Genomic DNA, 6,573 nt, shown 5'->3' on the forward strand with positions numbered 1-6,573 from the left:
CAAGAGTTTCAATTTGTATGCAATCAGGCAGGTCCTTGTACTACATGGTTTTGGTAAACTTGATGAGAAAACCGTCAGGAAAACTGATAGTGTGTATGGGGCTTTAGGGATTGTCCATCCCAAACGGATGTGTCTTAGTACATGCTGGCAGGTTATTTAAAATTGCAATATCACATCCTGAAGTAAGCGTTTCAAACAAAAAGGTAGGAGAGATAATAAACTAATTTTACGAGTTTGTTCCACATAGGTCTTTGGCTTCACAGTTTTCCATGACGCCGTTGGAAGGCCGGGTCTCATAGGAGCACACACTAACTCAACGCCGAGCATTTCAGGTTTGTCAGCACTTACAAAAAAAAAAACGGCGGACTACGCTAGGTAATCTTTGTGTTCTAAAACAATGTGCAGCTTGTAGACGGCGAGCTTAGTAATTAGACTCACACAGCGTTGCTCAATACACCAGGCACGAAGAGATCAGCAGATCTCATAAACAAGAGAAAGAGTTTAATTAAAAGACGGAGCGGGAAGACCTCGGCCTTCCTTACGTGTAAACACGACTCGGTTGATTAAATCATTACGGCCATACGATATGATCTGTTTGTTAGAGAATAGCATAAACATTTACATACCGCCAGTAAACCGTCGCCGAGAACGGCCTGCAACCTTGTTAGTTGTGTGTGGGAGAACATTTAATCAGAAAACTCCAGCCGCGCAGTTTTCTGGAAACCAACACATGATTGGTTGGAAGTTCAGGAAGGCGAGACCTTGGCTCCATTAACAGATAGTGAGGTATCTGAAAGGCCCCAATTAGAATAATAAATTGAAATATGCTGTCTGCCTAATTAACTTGTACTCATCTCAGAAGAGTGTTGGTGGATGGAGATTTATTTAGATGGTTCTTGGGTTACTCCCCCTAGGTCAGGGGTGCCCAACCAGCAGCCTGGGGGCCACATATGGCCCGCAGAGCCCTCTGATGTGGCCCACGACCTCCTGCTTTGGCATAGCAGGTTCACAAGCCCAGATTGCAGGTTGCCAACCCATGTAAAAGCAGCCTTAGGCCCATTTCACATGAATGGTTCAACCCACACAGACCCTCCATTCATCTCTATGGAGCAGCAGATGTAGACGGACTTGTGTCCATTTGCACCCACCTACCTCCAATCCAATCCACTAAAAAAAACCAAGAAGGGGATCTGTCCCCTTCCACCTGATTAGATTGGATGGAAGGGCCCACAGAGTAGAGTGGGCTTTGTCTGTATATGCAGAGCGGACACGGATTCTGTTTTCCGTCCGCTCCACTTATTGTTGCCGGCGACCAATTACCAAAGTTGCTTATGTGGCCCTCGCTCTTCAAAAGGTTGGGCACCCCTGCCCTAGGTTTTTTTTTTTGAGCCATCTTCAGATTGCAGTACAGTGGAACCTCGGATTACGAGCATAAACCGTTCCGGGAGAATGCTCGTAATCCAGTACTCGCATATCAAAGCAAGTTTTCCCCATGGAAGTCAATGGCGGTGTTTGACCAAACACCGCCGAAGAGACAAAGGGTCCAAGATGGCCGACCGCCGCGTGGTCGGTAGTCGGACGGCCACATAGGAGAGCCTTTAATTACCGAGCGCCACACGTCCCTTAATGTGTGGTCTATCAGGGGAGTCCGGATAGTCGCTGTTCGGGAAACGAAGTACTTGAATGCTAGTGGCTTACGGCTGCTAGCATACGAATTACCATGCCCACATAAGACCCAGCAGAATACATAGCATACAATACAGACAACCCTTTGACATGTAACGTCCAGTGTTCCAGAAGTGGCTAGGTTTGCCACACCGCCATTACTAGAAAAAAAAAATATTAATAAAAATGCAATAAAACTATCTCCTATTTGGTAGACGCTATAAATTTTGCGCAAACCAATCAATAAAACGCTTATTGCAATTTTTTTTTTAACAAAAATATGTAGAAGATTACGTATCGGCCTAAACTCAGGGAAAAAAATGTTTTTATATCTTTTTTGGGGGATATTTAATCTAGCAAAACGTAAAAAAATATTGCATTTTTTTTTCAAAATTGTCAATCTATTTTAGTTTATAGCGCAAAAAATAAAAACCGCAGGAGGTGATCAAATACCACCAAAAGAAATCTCTATTTGTGGGAAAAAAAGGACGCCAATTTTGTTGGGGAGCCACGTCGCACGGCCGCGCAATTGTCAGTTAAAGCGACGCAGTGCCGAATCGCCAAAAGTGGCTTGGTCTTTGACCAGCAAAATGGTCCGGGGCTTAAAGCGGGGGTTCACCCCAAATTTTTTTTTAACATTACATTCAGGCGAGTTGTGATAATGACATTAGGCAGTTTTTTTTTTAAATCCTTGCCATACATACCGTTTTATATATATATGTTCACCGCGGCTTCCGGGTATAATCTGCGGGACTGGGCGTTCCTAATTGATTGACATGCTTCCGACCGGCGCATACAGTTGCCGAAAGAAGCCGGACTGCGAGTCGGCTCTATACGGCGCCTGCGCACCGACGTTCGGCTTCTTTTGGCAACTCGTGCCGCGCTGTATGCGCCGGTCGGAAGCATGTCAATCAATTAGGAACGCCCACTTTAAGTGGTTAATACCGCTTTAAGGATTTACACAGCTGCATTAATTTGTGTCTTTAAATCTAATTGGGGTTCAGCTTTAATTTTTGCACTGTATTCTTTGGCACTGTCCCCCATCTCACATCAGTAACATCTTTCTAACCCAAAACCTCCATCGTTCCCATCTTTCAGCCAGCACATATCCTCTTTGTGGCTGATGAAAGGAACGTACACATTGAAGTGAACAGCGCCATTGTTGTGTAATATGATCACTCAATGCCCGAGCCGTGTTGTGAAGTCACTGGAATATTATTCACCGTGTGCCTGCAGCCCCTCCGGGCACACACATATCCGAGGCCAAGAATGCAGGCAGCTACCGGCTTCTTTTGATACCTGCGACATCACAAGCTATTTGCACAGCTGCAACGTAAGCTCGGGCTGCTGCCGCTGAAGTGGGGGCCGCTTTGTCGTGCGCTATTTGCATACGCCGTATATTGTGCTGCCAGTCAGGCAGAATCCACGTTTGACACAGAGCAGATTAAAGATAAAAAAAACTTCAAAAATGAAAACGGATTAGGGGGACATCCCCCCACAGGTGAGATCAAACCTCCTTTCATGTACAGACGCACTCAATTTTACTATTCAGCTGTGCACAGAAAGAAAATATTCACCGCTATTTATTCAAGCGGTAATGCAGATTTATCAAACGTTTCTGCATAGAGGTTGTCATATACAAGGAATCAACCACTGCCAATCAAGGCAACCTTAGGTGAGATCTTCCAATGGAATGTACCTAATCAGTTCAAAGAGGGTCTCTGAAGAACAGAGAGCACCAGGTTGAGATCCTAAAGGTGACAAAAGGAGGTTGAATTGGAGAACTTGGAAAAGTCTTAAGGAATTGTCAAGCAGAAACCTGTCCCTTGAGGGTATTCGGGGACAGATGCTTGTCAAGATCAGACAAAAAAAAAAAGGCCAAAATATGAGCGATAGGGTTGACTAAGTTGGGTTTAACCAAATCAAAGATATCCCTATCCTTAAGTACCGTGGTTCTCAACCTTTCTAATTCCGAGACCCCTTGATAAAATTTCCCAAGTTGTGGGGACCAATTATTTTCGTAGAGTGTTGGCGCCCAAGGCAAGGTTAATTTGCGCCCCTAACCCGTGGACATTTAGTCCCTTCCACTCGTACAATATTAAAACTTCTTAGGGCTCTTTCACACGTCCGTTCCGTTCGTCCGTTTTTTGGACGTCCGTTAACGGACCGCAATGCTTCCCTATGGGCTAGCGTCCGTTAGTGGATGAGCATCCGCTAACGTCCGTTAGCATCCGTCTGCGTTCAGTTCCGTTTTTTTTGAGGAAGAAAACCCTATTTTTCTTCCTAAAAAATGGAACGGACGAAAAACGGACGTTAACGGATGATCCGTTTATCATCCGTTCCGCTAACATCCGTTTTTCTATGTAAAAAGCCCCCACCAAAAAAAAAAAAAAAACGGATGAAAAAACGGATGGAAAAACTGATGCAAAAACTGACGAAAAACTGACGAAAAACTGATGTAAAAACGAATCAACTGATGAAAAAAAAACTGATCTGAAAAACTGAACGGACGTGTGAAAGAGCCCTTATGGTAAATTTTAGGATGTACCACTCTTTCTCTTTGTTCGCCTTTTTTCCCCTTTTATCTCTCTCTATCCTAATTTCTTCCCCCCCCCCCATGCCTCTCTTTAGACGTCTTTTTTATTCTTTCTCTGCATTTTTCTTTGTTCCTCCCTCTCCTTGGTGGGGGGAATGGAATAGGATGAGTGGCAGTGCTGGCGGGGAGTTCTGATCGGCCAACTTAGGTGATCTTGATTAAGGTCATCTGCTGATCTGAGAACTGTTGTGAGGACTTTTTAATGGCAACTATAATCACAGGTAGTGTTACTCACTGTGTCTCCAACTTTGTGGCATCTCGTAGCAGTGACACCTATGCCGAAATCAGGAGATAGGGTCTTCTTCAGCCCCTCCTACTTCACATTCCTCACCAGTCAGCTGTCCTCTAGTCTCTGCCCCCCCCCCCCCCCCCAGCCATGCTGTGAACTGAATGGGTGGCTGCAAGGAGGCTGAGTGGGCAACCGCAAGCTCCAGGAACAGCCCAGTTGGGCGGCCAAAAAAAGGCTGGGAGAGTGGCGCAGGCTTCAGGAACAGCCCAGGAATCAGTGACCCTGTGACAAATCGTCATTCGACCCCCGAGGGTTGAAAACCACTGCTTTAGTACTTGGGTCGCAAGACATGCTCTAAGGAGTGGGGGCATTACTTCACTGTGACAAGGGCTTCTAGAAGACTTGGTGGGCCAGGGCTTGCTAGGAAAGTAAGTGTTAAGCCTTGGTTTTGAGGTTGATGCCTCGGGAGAAAGGAAATATCCCTTTTTTGAGTAGAGATAGAAGCTGTAGGACTAGGAGACCTAGGCTTCTTATGGGGTAAGGGCCAGGGGCGGTGCATCCATAAAGGGTGCAGGAGCGCCGCCCCCTCTCTCCTGCACCTATCACCAATAGATAGATTCATGCATTGCATGAATCTATTGTCGCCGATACCGCCCCCTATTCAGGTGTCCAGCCCCTTATTGAGCGCCGGGCATCTGAATTACAAAGGCGTTTTTTTTTGCAAGTGCCTGATTAAAGCCGTTGGCTCGAATAGGCGTCCCGATTAGAGCCGTAGGTTTTAATATGCTTCCAAATTGGTAAACAGCGGGCGCAATGCTGTGCGCTCGCTGTTTACTCAGTGTTGTGCTAGGAAATTGATTTATTCGCTTCCCTAACACTGACCCGCCTCTCAGCCAAATCAGGTGCAACAGGTCTGGTTACCTGTCACCTGATTGGCTAAAGAGACAGGCGCTGTGATTGGACGCTTAACGTAGAGGACGGGAAGAAGATGGGAGAAGACATGGAGGACTCGGAGCGTGGAGGACAGCATTGTGACCCGAGACATGTAAGTGCCGGGTGGGGATGCACACTGGGGCCGCAATTGATGGGGCACAGTGGCTGCAATTGATGGGGCACAGTGGCTGCAATTGATGGGGCACAGTGGCAGCAATTGATGGGGCACACTGGCAGCAATTGATGGGGCACACTGGCAGCAATTGATGGGGCACACTGGCAGCAATTGATGGGGCACAATGGCTGCAATTGATGAGGCACACTGGCAGCAATTGATGGAGCACACTGGCAGCAATTGATGGGGCACACTGGCAGCAATTGATGGGGCACACTGGCAGCAATTGATGGGGCACAGTGGCAGAAATTGATGAGGCACACTGGCAGCAATTGATGGGGCACAGTGGCAGCAATTGATGGGGCACACTGGCAGCAATTGATGGGGCACACTGGCAGCAATTGATGGGGCACACTGGCAGCAATTGATGGGGCACACTGGCAGCAATTGATGGGGCACAGTGGCAGCAATTGATGGGGCACACTGGCAGCAATTGATGGGGCACACTGGCAGCAATTGATGGGGCACAGTAGCTGAGCTTGATGTTTTTTTTTTTTTCAGTTTGTTTGCGCCCCCTCCCCAAAAAAAATTTGAGCACCAGCCGCCACTGGTAAGGGCACCTTACCCCCAGCAAATATATTTATGAACGCGGCAAGGAAAACCCCAAAGAGACCTTCAAAAGGACATGCATAAAATAAAAAAGCTTTTAGCCACAAAATCCTGCAAATGTGCAGATAAGAGAGATTCTTGGGATTTGTCAAATGGCATTTTCAAGAGCATCAACACAAAGCAATAGGGATAAAGGTTTCAGCTGTAATTGTTCTAAGAAGGCAAAGTCTTCAAAGAGAGGCTACTGGTCTCTTCACGCACCTTGAACAGTTTACAACAGTCTGTCAAATACACACGGCAACAATTGCCGGCTACAGGGCTGGACCTGCAAGAGCAAATCAGGCTTCAAAATGTCGATCAAGAGAATCCCTAAAAGAGGGAACATCCTCAGTAGGAACCTTTGAAAACTGAAATGGTATGGTCCAC

The sequence above is a fragment of the Rana temporaria genome, chromosome 12 (genome assembly GCF_905171775.1).
Source record: "Rana temporaria chromosome 12, aRanTem1.1, whole genome shotgun sequence".
NCBI lineage: Eukaryota > Metazoa > Chordata > Amphibia > Anura > Ranidae > Rana > Rana temporaria.